The 17,304-nt window shown below is 40.5% G+C and overlaps 1 protein-coding gene across 3 annotated transcripts in view; it reads left to right on the top strand.

Moving 5' to 3' along the window:
• Positions 1–2,366: 2,366 nt before the first annotated feature.
• LOC142151043 (uncharacterized) overlaps positions 2,367–17,304 on the top strand; it is a 160,374-nt gene continuing 145,436 nt past the window's right edge. Inside the window, exon 1 of one of the 3 annotated variants that reach the window (XM_075206310.1) lies at positions 2,367–2,445. The gene's annotated coding sequence lies outside the window, so the exon portion shown is untranslated. The remainder of the gene's footprint in view (positions 2,446–17,304) is intronic. The other 2 variants (XM_075206312.1, XM_075206311.1) reach the window with 2 other exon arrangements.

The raw sequence follows: 17,304 nt of genomic DNA, 5'->3' as shown, positions 1-17,304 counted from the left end.
AGTTGGATGTAACTGTCAACATTTTAAAAACAATTAACAGCTTAGCAGCTCTAACATCCCACCCATGAGGTGGCTGCCCAGTGTCGTTTTTGTTTTCATATTAAATATCATCCAAATCCATCAGTGGAAGGCTCAGAACAGGCTCCCTGGGTCAAGGTTCTGCCCAGCGTACACCAATGGGAGATCCAACCAGAACACTAACCCTCATAAAACCTGGCCAGGATCCAAATAGACCACCTAGCGTTGGTTTCATCCCATTCAGTGCAGACGTGTTGAAGATATTCACCTACAAACAAATTTCTTTTATATATATATATATATATATATATATATATATATATATGTATATATATATATATATATATATATATATATATATATATATATATATATATATATATATATATATGTTGAGAAAAGTGATTTTGCTAAGCTGACGCCATCTTGTTGCCATACAGCCATGGGGTGTAGTTTTCTGTAATACGTGACTATATAGATAAGGACTTGTAACTAATAAATGAGCTAAATGTACATGCAGAACTTGCAGTGTATTTAATTCTCTCCGACTGATGAGCTCATAAACTGATAAACTGACACTTACAGGTGAACAATCTGATTTAAATTCGACAATATATATAGATAGATAGATAGATAGATAATGGTGATATTATATTATATATATAGGTGTGTTATATGGTATATAAAATATAATGGTGTATTATATGGTATATAATAGTGTATTGTATGATATATAATGTATAATAGTGTATTATATGTTATATAATAATGTATTATATGATATATAATGGTGTATTATATGAATATGATATATAATATATAACATACTTACCGACTTTCTTCAGCTCTCTTCCGGGAGCCAGCCAGTGCAGGTGGGCATGAGGGGGGCGGGGCAGCCAAAATTGTGTCATTTCAGCCCCGCCCGCTGTGACGTCATGACGCGTCATTTGACAGCGGGGCCAAATGCCGCGATTCACGGGGAATCGCGGCGTTTGGGATCTAATTCTGCCCACTTCACTAGGAAGTGGGGCACTTCATAGTGAACTGGGCAGAATTCGGGAGATTGCCACACTCGCCCGGGAGTCCGGGAGACTCTCGCAAAATGCGGGAGTCTCCCGGACATTCCGAGAGAGTTGGCAAGTATGATATACAAGTTAACCCGTGCATGATACTCATGCATTCTATTCAAATCAAGCTACTTAAGGTGTTAAAAAGGTTCTTGTCATGCATTTGGGCCATAGCCCAGGCCTCCTCAGGGGAAGAGCGTTACTTCCCGACATAAGCGCCCTTTTTTAACGTGGTTTTGCCCACATGTCACCACCTCATCATTCTTCTCCATCACCTCATCCTTCATTTTCATCGCCACATCTATCCAGATGTCTATCAAGAGAGCGGTCCTGAGTATCACACTCCACTCACTCTGTCACCCCCAGCAACCACCAACCACTCCCCACTGTCACACCCGGCAACCACCAACCACTCCTAACTGTCACTTCTCCTTCAAGAAATATATATATATTTTTTTTAAATCTTTATAAACACTTTTAACAATTAACAAATTAAATTAACAAATTAAAAACATCTTAGTATACCAAATTTCAGCTCTTTCTGAATTTTTTTTCCCACACACACTAAGAATTTAGTAGGTCAGTGTATAACTCCGCCCAGCAGGTGGCGCTGCAGCTTGGTTTTATTTTTTCCACACAGACACACACAGACAGACTAACACACGCCACTAAACATTTATATTATAGATGATGGTGTATTATATGGCATTTTGTATATAATATATAACGTGGTATTATATGATATGCAATGGTGTATTATATAGTATATGATATATAATATATAATGGTTTCTTATATGGTATATAATGGTATATTATATAGTATGTGAAAAAAGTACAGTACAGATATAAACACAAATGTATATGTAGAAGACACCATATATATCATAATATATAATAGGAACACTGCTCATATATAATACATTATATAGAAGAAGAATATATTGTGTACATGTGAGTGCTATGAGCTATATAGTGTAATCAGAGTTGGATAAAGTTTGCTATATAAATTATGACAATACGTGTCCTCAGAGTGGGAGATCAGCGGCCATTTTCTTGTAGTACTGATAATGAATATCAGGCTGTGTAAAAATACTTCATTTAAATCTGCAGGAAAGTGAAGAGAACATGTCTTATAGTTAGCAGATACTATGTCTGGGCAATGTAATCACTAGAGTCAATTTAACATAATCTATTAATGTCATCACTTCAGATGAGCGGCGGCCATTTTGTTGTAGTCTCCAGACACCAAAACTTGTTTCACATCATTTCCCAGCTAACACCGCGTGACGCTGCGGAGGGGGCGTGGTCACAGTCTCCAGACGCCGTTTTATGTGGTGGAAAACGTTACACGTTCGCAGGTAATATATTACTTACGCATTATGTTATTATATCCATATTATATTATGTTATTATATAGAGGGGAGGGGTCTGTACAGTGATATATGAGGAGGAATAAGACAGCTCCCAGCACACACTGTGTATTATATCCATATTATATTATTATATAGAGGGGAGGGGTCTGTACAGTGATATATGAGGAGGAATAAGACAGCTCCCAGCACACACTGTGTATTATATCCATATTATATTATGTTATTATTATATAGAGGAGAGGGGTCTGTACAGTGATATATGAGGAGGAATAAGACAGCTCCCAGCACACACTGTGTATTATATACATATTATATTATGTTGTTATTATTATATAGAGGGGAGGATTCTGTATAGTGATATATGAGGAGGAATAAGACAGCTCCCAGCACACACTATGTATTATATCCATATTATATTATGTTATTATTATATAGAGGAGAGGGGTCTGTACAGTGATATATGAGGAGGAATAAGACAGCTCCCAGCACACACTGTGTATTATATCCATATTATATTATGTTATTATTATATAGAGGAGAGGGGTCTGTATAGTGATATATGAGGAGGAATAAGACAGCTCCCAGCACACACTGTGTATTATATCCATATTATATTATGTTATTATTATATAGAGGAGAGGGGTCTGTACAGTGATATATGAGAAGGAATAAAACAGCTCCCAGCACACACTGTATTATATCCATATTATATTATGTTATTATTATATAGAGGAGAGGGGTCTGTACAGTGATATATGAGGAGGAATAAGACAGCTCCCAGCACACACTGTATTATATCCATATTATATTATGTTATTATTATATAGAGGAGAGGGGTCTGTACAGTGATATATGAGGAGGAATAAGACAGCTCCCAGCACACACTGTGTATTATATCCATATTATATTATGTTATTATTATATAGAGGAGAGGGGTCTGTACAGTGATATATGAGGGGGAATAAGACAGCTCCCAGCACACACTGTGTATTATATCCATATTATATTATGTTATTATTATATAGAGGAGAGGGGTCTGTACAGTGATATATGAGGAGGAATAAAACAGCTCCCAGCACACACTGTGTATTATATCCATATTATATTATGTTATTATTATATAGAGGGGAGGGGTCTGTACAGTGATATATGAGGAGGAATAAGACAGATCCCAGCACACACTGTATATTATATCCATATTATATTATGTTATTATTATATAGAGGAGAGGGGTCTGTACAGTGATATATGAGGAGGAATAAGACAGCTCCCAGCACACACTGTGTATTATATCTAGGGATGTGCACCGGCGACTTTTGGTGTCTCGTGTTTTGGGTTAGGATTTGTTTCGCAAAACACCTGCCGAAAGGTTTTGGTTCGGATTTAAGGTTTTGGATTCGGATTTTTTTTGAAAAAAGCATAAAAAGTTCAAAAATCAAGTTTTTGGGCTTATTTTCACTCCTACGCTATTATTAACCTCAATAACATTCAATAACAATCATTTCCACTAATTTACAGTGTATTCTAAACACCTCACAATATTGTTATTAGTCCAAAACGTTGCAAAGAGGTATCTTTCTGGACTGCGTAGTGGAGTGGTCCCCACAATATAATAAGAAAACCATCAACTGGTCTTAATTACACCAAAAAATGTACCTGGACTGCGTAGAGGAGTAGTCACCACAATATAATAAGAAAACCATCAACTGGTCTGAATCGCACCAAAAAATGTACCTGGACTGCGTAGAGGAGTGGTCACCACAATATAATTTAGAAACCCTGAACTGGTCTGAATCGCACCAAAAAATGTACTTGGACTGCGTAGAGGAGTGGTCACCACAATATGATTTAAAAACCCTGAACTGGTCTGAATCGCACCAAAAAAATGTACTTGGACTGCGTAGAGGAGTGGTCACCACAATATAATTTAAAAACCCTGAACTGGTCTGAATCGCACCAAAAAATGTACTTGGACTGCGTAGAGGAGTGGTCACCACAATATAATTTAAAAACCCTGAACTGGTCTGAATCGCACCAAAAAATGTACCTGGAATGGGTAGAGGAGTGGTCACCACAATATAATAAGAAAACCATCAACTGGTCTAAATCACACCAAAAAATGTACCTGGACTGCGTAGAGGAGTGGTCACCACAATATAATTTAAAATCCCTGAACTGGTCTGAATCGCACCAAAAAATGTACTTGGACTGCGTAGAGGAGTGGTCACCACAATATAATTTAAAAACCCTGAACTGGTCTGAATCGCACCAAAAAATGTACTTGGACTGCGTAGAGGAGTGGTCACCACAATATAATTTAAAAACCCTGAACTGGTCTGAATCGCACCAAAAAATGTACCTGGACTGCGTAGAGGAGTGGTCACACCAATATAATAAGAAAACCATCAACTGGTCTGAATCGCACCAAAAAATGTACTTGGACTGCGTAGAGGAGTGGTCACCACAATATAATTTAAAAACCCTGAACTGGTCTGAATCGCACCAAAAAATGTACTTGGACTGCGTAGAGGAGTGGTCACCACAATGTAATTTAAAAACCCTGAACTGGTCTGAATCGCACCAAAAAATGTACCTGGACTGCGTAGAGGAGTGGTCACCACAATATAATAAGAAAACCATCAACTGGTCTGAATCGCACCAAAAAATGTACCTGGACTGCGTAGAGGAGTGGTCACCACAATATAATTTAAAAACCCTGAACTGGTCTGAATCGCACCAAAAAATGTACTTGGACTGCGTAGAGGAGTGGTCACCACAATATAATAAGAAAACCATCAACTGGTCTGAATCGCACCAAAAAATGTACTTGGACTGCGTAGAGGAGTGGTCACCACAATATAATAAGAAAACCATCAACTGGTCTGAATCGCACCAAAAAATGTACTTGGACTGCGTAGAGGAGTGGTCACCACAATATAATTTAAAAACCCTGAACTGGTCTGAATCGCACCAAAAAATGTACCTGGACTGCGTAGAGGAGTGGTCACCACAATATAATTTAAAGACCCTGAACTGGTCTGTATCGCACCAAAAAATGTACCTGGACTGCGTAGAGGAGTGGTCACCACAATATAATAAGAAAACCATCAACTGGTCTGAATCGCACCAAAAAATGTACTTGGACTGCGTAGAGGAGTGGTCACCACAATATAATTTAAAATCCCTGAACTGGTCTGAATCGCACCAAAAAATGTACCTGGACTGTGTAGAGGAGTGGTCACCACAATATAATTTAAAAACCCTGAACTGGTCTGTATCGCACCAAAAAATGTACCTGGACTGCGTAGAGGAGTGGTCACCACAATATAATAAGAAAACCATCAACTGGTCTGAATCGCACCAAAAAATGTACTTGGACTGCGTAGAGGAGTGGTCACCACAATATAATTTAAAATCCCTGAACTGGTCTGAATCGCACCAAAAAATGTACCTGGACTGCGTAGAGGAGTGGTCACCACAATAGAATTTAAAAACCCTGAACTGGTCTCAATCGCACCAAAAAATGTACCTGGACTGCGTAGAGGAGTGGTCACCACAATATAATTTAAAAACCCTGAACTGGTCTGAATCGCACCAAAAAATGTACCTGGACTGCGTAGAGGAGTGGTCACCACAATATAATAAGAAAACCATCAACTGGTCTGAATCGCACCAAAAAATGTACTTGGACTGCGTAGAGGAGTGGTCACCACAATATAATTTAAAAACCCTGAACTGGTCTGAATCGCACCAAAAAATGTACCTGGACTGCGTAGAGGAGTGGTCACCACAATATAATAAGAAAACCCTGAACTGGTCTGAATCGCACCAAAAAATGTACCTGGACTGCGTAGAGGAGTGGTCACCACAATATAATAAGAAAACCATCAACTGGTCTGAATCGCACCAAAAAATGTACCTGGACTGCGTAGAGGAGTGGTCACCACAATATAATAAAACCATCAACTGGTCTGAATCGCACCAAACAATGTACTTGGACTGCGTAGAGGAGTGGTCACCACAATATAATTTAAAAACCCTGAACTGGTCTGAATCGCACCAAAAAATGTACCTGGACTGCGTAGAGGAGTGGTCACCACAATATAATTTAAAAACCATGAACTGGTCTGAATCGCACCAAAAAATGTACCTGGACTGCTTAGAGGAGTGGTCACCACAATATAATTTAAAAACCCTGAACTGGTCTGAATCGCACAAAAAAATGTACCTGGACTGCGTAGAGGAGTGGTCACCACAATATAATTTAAAAACCCTGAACTGGTCTGAATCGCACCAAAAAATGTACCTGGACTGCGTAGAGGAGTGGTCACCACAATATAATTTAAAAACCCTGAACTGGTCTGTATCGCACCAAAAAATGTACCTGGACTGCGTAGAGGAGTGGTCACCACAATATAATAAGAAAACCATCAACTGGTCTGAATCGCACCAAAAAATGTACTTGGACTGCGTAGAGGAGTGGTCACCACAATATAATTTAAAATCCCTGAACTGGTCTGAATCGCACCAAAAAATGTACCTGGACTGCGTAGAGGAGTGGTCACCACAATATAATTTAAAAACCCTGAACTGGTCTGTATCGCACCAAAAAATGTACCTGGACTGCGTAGAGGAGTGGTCACCACAATATAATAAGAAAACCATCAACTGGTCTGAATCGCACCAAAAAATGTACTTGGACTGCGTAGAGGAGTGGTCACCACAATAAAATTTAAAATCCCTGAACTGGTCTGAATCGCACCAAAAAATTTACCTGGACTGCGTAGAGGAGTGGTCACCACAATATAATTTAAAAACCCTGAACTGGTCTGCATCGCACCAAAAAATGTACCTGGACTGCGTAGAGGAGTGGTCACAATATAATAAGAAAACCATCAACTGGTCTGAATCTCACCAAAAAATGTACTTGGACTGCGTAGAGGAGTGGTCAACACAATATAATTTAAAAACCCTGAACTGGTCTGAATCGCACCAAAAAATGTACCTGGACTGCGTAGAGGAGTGGTCACCACAATATAATTTAAAAACCCTGAACTGGTCTGAATCGCACCAAAAAATGTACCTGGACTGCGTAGAGGAGTGGTCACCACAATATAATAAGAAAACCATCAACTGGTCTGAATCGCACCAAAAAATGTACTTGGACTGCGTAGAGGAGTGGTCACCACAATATAATTTAAAAACCCTGAACTGGTCTGAATCGCACCAAAAAATGTACCTGGACTGCGTAGAGGAGTGGTCACCACAATATAATTTAAAAACCCTGAACTGGTCTGTATCGCACCAAAAAATGTACCTGGACTGCGTAGAGGAGTGGTCACCACAATATAATAAGAAAACCATCAACTGGTCTGAATCGCACCAAAAAATGTACTTGGACTGCGTAGAGGAGTGGTCACCACAATATAATTTAAAATCCCTGAACTGGTCTGAATCGCACCAAAAAATGTACCTGGACTGTGTAGAGGAGTGGTCACCACAATATAATTTAAAAACCCTGAACTGGTCTGTATCGCACCAAAAAATGTACCTGTACTGCGTAGAGGAGTGGTCACCACAATATAATAAGAAAACCATCAACTGGTCTGAATCGCACCAAAAAATGTACTTGGACTGCGTAGAGGAGTGGTCACCACAATATAATTTAAAATCCCTGAACTGGTCTGAATCGCACCAAAAAATGTACCTGGACTGCGTAGAGGAGTGGTCACCACAATAGAATTTAAAAACCCTGAACTGGTCTGAATCGCACCAAAAAATGTACCTGGACTGCGTAGAGGAGTGGTCACCACAATATAATTTAAAAACCCTGAACTGGTCTGTATCGCACCAAAAAATGTACCTGGACTGCGTAGAGGAGTGGTCACCACAATATAATTTAAAAACCCTGAACTGGTCTGAATCGCACCAAAAAATGTACCTGGACTGCGTAGAGGAGTGGTCACCACAATAAAATTTAAAATCCCTGAACTGGTCTGAATCGCACCAAAAAATTTACCTGGACTGCGTAGAGGAGTGGTCACCACAATATAATTTAAAAACCCTGAACTGGTCTGCATCGCACCAAAAAATGTACCTGGACTGCGTAGAGGAGTGGTCACAATATAATAAGAAAACCATCAACTGGTCTGAATCGCACCAAAAAATGTACTTGGACTGCGTAGAGGAGTGGTCAACACAATATAATTTAAAAACCCTGAACTGGTCTGAATCGCACCAAAAAATGTACCTGGACTGCGTAGAGGAGTGGTCACCACAATATAATAAGAAAACCATCAACTGGTCTGAATCGCACCAAAAAATGTACTTGGACTGCGTAGAGGAGTGGTCACCACAATATAATTTAAAAACCCTGAACTGGTCTGAATCGCACCAAAAAATGTACCTGGACTGCGTAGAGGAGTGGTCACCACAATATAATTTAAAAACCCTGAACTGGTCTGTATCGCACCAAAAAATGTACCTGGACTGCGTAGAGGAGTGGTCACCACAATATAATAAGAAAACCATCAACTGGTCTGAATCGCACCAAAAAATGTACTTGGACTGCGTAGAGGAGTGGTCACCACAATATAATTTAAAATCCCTGAACTGGTCTGAATCGCACCAAAAAATGTACCTGGACTGTGTAGAGGAGTGGTCACCACAATATAATTTAAAAACCCTGAACTGGTCTGTATCGCACCAAAAAATGTACCTGTACTGCGTAGAGGAGTGGTCACCACAATATAATAAGAAAACCATCAACTGGTCTGAATCGCACCAAAAAATGTACTTGGACTGCGTAGAGGAGTGGTCACCACAATATAATTTAAAATCCCTGAACTGGTCTGAATCGCACCAAAAAATGTACCTGGACTGCGTAGAGGAGTGGTCACCACAATAGAATTTAAAAACCCTGAACTGGTCTGAATCGCACCAAAAAATGTACCTGGACTGCGTAGAGGAGTGGTCACCACAATATAATTTAAAAACCCTGAACTGGTCTGTATCGCACCAAAAAATGTACCTGGACTGCGTAGAGGAGTGGTCACCACAATATAATTTAAAAACCCTGAACTGGTCTGAATCGCACCAAAAAATGTACCTGGACTGCGTAGAGGAGTGGTCACCACAATATAATAAAACCATCAACTGGTCTGAATCGCACCAAACAATGTACTTGGACTGCGTAGAGGAGTGGTCACCACAATATAATTTAAAAACCCTGAACTGGTCTGAATCGCACCAAAAAATGTACCTGGACTGCGTAGAGGAGTGGTCACCACAATATAATTTAAAAACCCTGAACTGGTCTGAATCGCACAAAAAAATGTACCTGGACTGCGTAGAGGAGTGGTCACCACAATATAATTTAAAAACCCTGAACTGGTCTGAATCGCACCAAAAAATGTACCTGGACTGCGTAGAGGAGTGGTCACCACAATATAATTTAAAAACCCTGAACTGGTCTGTATCGCACCAAAAAATGTACCTGGACTGCGTAGAGGAGTGGTCACCACAATATAATAAGAAAACCATCAACTGGTCTGAATCGCACCAAAAAATGTACTTGGACTGCGTAGAGGAGTGGTCACCACAATATAATTTAAAATCCCTGAACTGGTCTGAATCGCACCAAAAAATGTACCTGGACTGCGTAGAGGAGTGGTCACCACAATATAATTTAAAAACCCTGAACTGGTCTGTATCGCACCAAAAAATGTACCTGGACTGCGTAGAGGAGTGGTCACCACAATATAATAAGAAAACCATCAACTGGTCTGAATCGCACCAAAAAATGTACTTGGACTGCGTAGAGGAGTGGTCACCACAATAAAATTTAAAATCCCTGAACTGGTCTGAATCGCACCAAAAAATTTACCTGGACTGCGTAGAGGAGTGGTCACCACAATATAATTTAAAAACCCTGAACTGGTCTGCATCGCACCAAAAAATGTACCTGGACTGCGTAGAGGAGTGGTCACAATATAATAAGAAAACCATCAACTGGTCTGAATCGCACCAAAAAATGTACTTGGACTGCGTAGAGGAGTGGTCAACACAATATAATTTAAAAACCCTGAACTGGTCTGAATCGCACCAAAAAATGTACCTGGACTGCGTAGAGGAGTGGTCACCACAATATAATTTAAAAACCCTGAACTGGTCTGAATCGCACCAAAAAATGTACCTGGACTGCGTAGAGGAGTGGTCACCACAATATAATAAGAAAACCATCAACTGGTCTGAATCGCACCAAAAAATGTACTTGGACTGCGTAGAGGAGTGGTCACCACAATATAATTTAAAAACCCTGAACTGGTCTGAATCGCACCAAAAAATGTACCTGGACTGCGTAGAGGAGTGGTCACCACAATATAATTTAAAAACCCTGAACTGGTCTGTATCGCACCAAAAAATGTACTTGGACTGCGTAGAGGAGTGGTCACCACAATATAATAAGAAAACCATCAACTGGTCTGTATCGCACCAAAAAATGTACCTGGACTGCGTAGAGGAGTGGTCACCACAATATAATAAGAAAACCATCAACTGGTCTGAATCGCACCAAAAAATGTACTTGGACTGCGTAGAGGAGTGGTCACCACAATATAATTTAAAAACCCTGAACTGGTCTGAATCGCACCAAAAAATGTACCTGGACTGCGTAGAGGAGTGGTCACCACAATATAATTTAAAAACCCTGAACTGGTCTGTATCGCACCAAAAAATGTACCTGGACTGCGTAGAGGAGTGGTCACCACAATATAATAAGAAAACCATCAACTGGTCTGAATCGCACCAAAAAATGTACTTGGACTGCGTAGAGGAGTGGTCACCACAATATAATTTAAAAACCCTGAACTGGTCTGAATCGCACCAAAAAATGTACCTGGACTGCGTAGAGGAGTGGTCACCACAATATAATAAGAAAACCCTGAACTGGTCTGAATCGCACCAAAAAATGTACCTGGACTGCGTAGAGGAGTGGTCACCACAATATAATAAGAAAACCATCAACTGGTCTGAATCGCACCAAAAAATGTACCTGGACTGTGTAGAGGAGTGGTCACCACAATATAATAAGAAAACCATCAACTGGTCTGAATCGCACCAAACAATGTACTTGGACTGCGTAGAGGAGTGGTCACCACAATATAATTTAAAAACCCTGAACTGGTCTGAATCGCACCAAAAAATGGACCTGGACTGCGTAGAGGAGTGGTCACCACAATATAATTTAAAAACCCTGAACTGGTCTGAATCGCACCAAAAAATGTACCTGGACTGCTTAGAGGAGTGGTCACCACAATATAATTTAAAAACCCTGAACTGGTCTGAATCGCACAAAAAAATGTACCTGGACTGCGTAGAGGAGTGGTCACCACAATATAATTTAAAAACCCTGAACTGGTCTGAATCGCACCAAAAAATGTACCTGGACTGCGTAGAGGAGTGGTCACCACAATATAATTTAAAAACCCTGAACTGGTCTGTATCGCACCAAAAAATGTACCTGGACTGCGTAGAGGAGTGGTCACCACAATATAATAAGAAAACCATCAACTGGTCTGAATCGCACCAAAAAATGTACTTGGACTGCGTAGAGGAGTGGTCACCACAATATAATTTAAAATCCCTGAACTGGTCTGAATCGCACCAAAAAATGTACCTGGACTGCGTAGAGGAGTGGTCACCACAATATAATTTAAAAACCCTGAACTGGTCTGTATCGCACCAAAAAATGTACCTGGACTGCGTAGAGGAGTGGTCACCACAATATAATAAGAAAACCATCAACTGGTCTGAATCGCACCAAAAAATGTACTTGGAGTGCGTAGAGGAGTGGTCACCACAATAAAATTTAAAATCCCTGAACTGGTCTGAATCGCACCAAAAAATTTACCTGGACTGCGTAGAGGAGTGGTCACCACAATATAATTTAAAAACCCTGAACTGGTCTGAATCGCACCAAAAAATGTACCTGGACTGCGTAGAGGAGTGGTCACAATATAATAAGAAAACCATCAACTGGTCTGAATCGCACCAAAAAATGTACTTGGACTGCGTAGAGGAGTGGTCAACACAATATAATTTAAAAACCCTGAACTGGTCTGAATCGCACCAAAAAATGTACCTGGACTGCGTAGAGGAGTGGTCACCACAATATAATTTAAAAACCCTGAACTGGTCTGAATCGCACCAAAAAATGTACCTGGACTGCGTAGAGGAGTGGTCACCACAATATAATAAGAAAACCATCAACTGGTCTGAATCGCACCAAAAAATGTACTTGGACTGCGTAGAGGAGTGGTCACCACAATATAATTTAAAAACCCTGAACTGGTCTGAATCGCACCAAAAAATGTACCTGGACTGCGGAGAGGAGTGGTCACCACAATATAATTTAAAAACCCTGAACTGGTCTGTTTCGCACCAAAAAATGTACCTGGACTGCGTAGAGGAGTGGTCACCACAATATAATAAGAAAACCATCAACTGGTCTGAATCGCACCAAAAAATGTACTTGGACTGCGTAGAGGAGTGGTCACCACAATATAATTTAAAAACCCTGAACTGGTCTGAATCGCACCAAAAAATGTACCTGGACTGCGTAGAGGAGTGGTCACCACAATATAATAAGAAAACCCTGAACTGGTCTGAATCGCACCAAAAAATGTACCTGGACTGCGTAGAGGAGTGGTCACCACAATATAATAAGAAAACCATCAACTGGTCTGAATCGCACCAAAAAATGTACCTGGACTGTGTAGAGGAGTGGTCACCACAATATAATAAGAAAACCATCAACTGGTCTGAATCGCACCAAACAATGTACTTGGACTGCGTAGAGGAGTGGTCACCACAATATAATTTAAAAACCCTGAACTGGTCTGAATCGCACCAAAAAATGTACCTGGACTGCGTAGAGGAGTGGTCACCACAATATAATTTAAAAACCCTGAACTGGTCTGTATCGCACCAAAAAATGTACCTGGACTGCGTAGAGGAGTGGTCACCACAATATAATTTAAAAACCCTGAACTGGTCTGAATCGCACCAAAAAATGTACCTGGACTGCTTAGAGGAGTGGTCACCACAATATAATTTAAAAACCCTGAACTGGTCTGAATCGCACAAAAAAATGTACCTGGACTGCGTAGAGGAGTGGTCACCACAATATAATTTAAAAACCCTGAACTGGTCTGTATCGCACCAAAAAATGTACCTGGACTGCGTAGAGGAGTGGTCACCACAATATAATAAGAAAACCATCAACTGGTCTGAATCGCACCAAAAAATGTACTTGGACTGCGTAGAGGAGTGGTCACCACAATATAATTTAAAATCCCTGAACTGGTCTGAATCGCACCAAAAAATGTACCTGGACTGCGTAGAGGAGTGGTCACCACAATATAATTTAAAAACCCTGAACTGGTCTGTATCGCACCAAAAAATGTACCTGGACTGCGTAGAGGAGTGGTCACAATATAATAAGAAAACCATCAACTGGTCTGAATCGCACCAAAAAATGTACTTGGACTGCGTAGAGGAGTGGTCAACACAATATAATTTAAAAACCCTGAACTGGTCTGAATCGCACCAAAAAATGTACCTGGACTGCGTAGAGGAGTGGTCACCACAATATAATTTAAAAACCCTGAACTGGTCTGAATCGCACCAAAAAATGTACCTGGACTGCGTAGAGGAGTGGTCACCACAATATAATAAGAAAACCATCAACTGGTCTGAATCGCACCAAAAAATGTACTTGGACTGCGTAGAGGAGTGGTCACCACAATATAATATAAAATCCCTGAACTGGTCTGAATCGCACCAAAAAATGTACCTGGACTGCGTAGAGGAGTGGTCACCACAATAGAATTTAAAAACCCTGAACTGGTCTGAATCGCACCAAAAAATGTACCTGGACTGCGTAGAGGAGTGGTTACCACAATATAATAAGAAAACCATCAACTGGTCTGAATCGCACCAAAAAATGTACTTGGACTGCGTAGAGGAGTGGTCACCACAATATAATAAGAAAACCATCCACTGGTCTGAATCGCACCAAAAAATGTACTTGGACTGCGTAGAGGAGTGGTCACCACAATATAATTTAAAATCCCTGAACTGGTCTGAATCGCACCAAAAAATGTACCTGGACTGCGTAGAGGAGTGGTCACCACAATATAATAAGAAAACCATCAACTGGTCTGATTCGCACCAAAAAATAAACTTGGACTGCGTAGAGGAGTGGTCACCACAATATAATTTAAAATCCCTGAACTGGTCTGAATCGCACCAAAAAATGTACCTGGACTGCGTAGAGGAGTGGTCACCACAATATAATTTAAAAACCCTGAACTGGTCTGTATCGCACCAAAAAATGTACCTGGACTGCGTAGAGGAGTGGTCACCACAATATAATAAGAAAACCATCAACTGGTCTGAATCGCACCAAAAAATGTACTTGGACTGCGTAGAGGAGTGGTCACCACAATATAATATAAAATCCCTGAACTGGTCTGAATCACACCAAAAAATGTACCTGGACTGCGTAGAGGAGTGGTCACCACAATAGAATTTAAAAACCCTGAACTGGTCTGAATCGCACCAAAAAATGTACCTGGACTGCGTAGAGGAGTGGTTACCACAATATAATAAGAAAACCATCAACTGGTCTGAGTCGCACCAAAAAATGTATTTGGACTGCGTAGAGGAGTGGTCACCACAATATAATATAAAATCCCTGAACTGGTCTGAATCGCACCAAAAAATGTACCTGGACTGCGTAGAGGAGTGGTCACCACAATAGAATTTAAAAACCCTGAACTGGTCTGAATCGCACCAAAAAATGTACTTGGACTGCGTAGAGGAGTGGTGACCACAATATAATTTAAAAACCCTGAACTGGTCTGAATCGCACCAAAAAATGTACCTGGACTGCGTAGAGGAGTGGTCACCACAATATAATTTAAAAACCCTGAACTGGTCTGAATCGCACCAAAAAATGTACCTGGACTGCGTAGAGGAGTGGTCACCACAATATAATAAGAAAACCATCAACTGGTCTGAATCGCACCAAAAAATGTACTTGGACTGCGTAGAGGAGTGGTCACCACAATATAATTTAAAAACCCTGAACTGGTCTGAATCGCACCAAAAAATGTACCTGGACTGCGTAGAGGAGTGGTCACCACAATATAATAAGAAAACCATCAACTGGTCTGAATCGCACCAAAAAATGTACCTGGACTGCGTAGAGGAGTGGTCACCACAATATAATAAGAAAACCATCAACTGGTCTGAATCGCACCAAACAATGTACTTGGACTGCTTAGAGGAGTGGTCACCACAATATAATTTAAAAACCCTGAACTGGTCTGAATCGCACCAAAAAATGTACCTGGACTGCGTAGAGGAGTGGTCACCACAATATAATTTAAAAACCCTGAACTGGTCTGTATCGCACCAAAAAATGTACCTGGACTGCGTAAAGGAGTGGTCACCACAATATAATAAGAAAACCATCAACTGGTCTGAATCGCACCAAAAAATGTACTTGGACTGCGTAGAGGAGTGGTCACCACAATATAATTTAAAATCCCTGAACTGGTCTGAATCGCACCAAAAAATATACCTGGACTGCGTAGAGGAGTGGTCACCACAATATAATTTAAAAACCCTGAACTGGTCTGTATCGCACCAAAAAATGTACCTGGACTGCGTAGAGGAGTGGTCACCACAATATAATAAGAAAACCATCAACTGGTCTGAATCGCACCAAAAAATGTACTTGGACTGCGTAGAGGAGTGGTCACCACAATATAATTTAAAATCCCTGAACTGGTCTGAATCGCACCAAAAAATGTACCTGGACTGCGTAGAGGAGTGGTCACCACAATATAATTTAAAAACCCTGAACTGGTCTGTATCGCACCAAAAAATGTACCTGGACTGCGTAGAGGAGTGGTCACCACAATATAATAAGAAAACCATCAACTGGTCTGAATCGCACCAAAAAATGTACTTGGACTGCGTAGAGGAGTGGTCACCACAATATAATTTAAAATCCCTGAACTGGTCTGAATCGCACCAAAAAATGTACCTGGACTGTGTAGAGGAGTGGTCACCACAATATAATTTAAAAACCCTGAACTGGTCTGTATCGCACCAAAAAATGTACCTGTACTGCGTAGAGGAGTGGTCACCACAATATAATAAGAAAACCATCAACTGGTCTGAATCGCACCAAAAAATGTACTTGGACTGCGTAGAGGAGTGGTCACCACAATATAATTTAAAATCCCTGAACTGGTCTGAATCGCACCAAAAAATGTACCTGGACTGCGTAGAGGAGTGGTCACCACAATAGAATTTAAAAACCCTGAACTGGTCTGAATCGCACCAAAAAATGTACCTGGACTGCGTAGAGGAGTGGTCACCACAATATAATTTAAAAACCCTGAACTGGTCTGTATCGCACCAAAAAATGTACCTGGACTGCGTAGAGGAGTGGTCACCACAATATAATTTAAAAACCCTGAACTGGTCTGAATCGCACCAAAAAATGTACCTGGACTGCGTAGAGGAGTGGTCACCACAATAAAATTTAAAATCCCTGAACTGGTCTGAATCGCACCAAAAAATTTACCTGGACTGCGTAGAGGAGTGGTCACCACAATATAATTTAAAAACCCTGAACTGGTCTGCATCGCACCAAAAAATGTACCTGGACTGCGTAGAGGAGTGGTCACAATATAATAAGAAAACCATCAACTGGTCTGAATCGCACCAAAAAATGTACTTGGACTGCGTAGAGGAGTGGTCAACACA

Source organism: Mixophyes fleayi, chromosome 4 (assembly GCF_038048845.1).
Source record: "Mixophyes fleayi isolate aMixFle1 chromosome 4, aMixFle1.hap1, whole genome shotgun sequence".
Taxonomy (NCBI): Eukaryota; Metazoa; Chordata; class Amphibia; order Anura; family Limnodynastidae; genus Mixophyes; species Mixophyes fleayi.
This window is presented reverse-complemented; position numbering and strand designations above follow the sequence as displayed.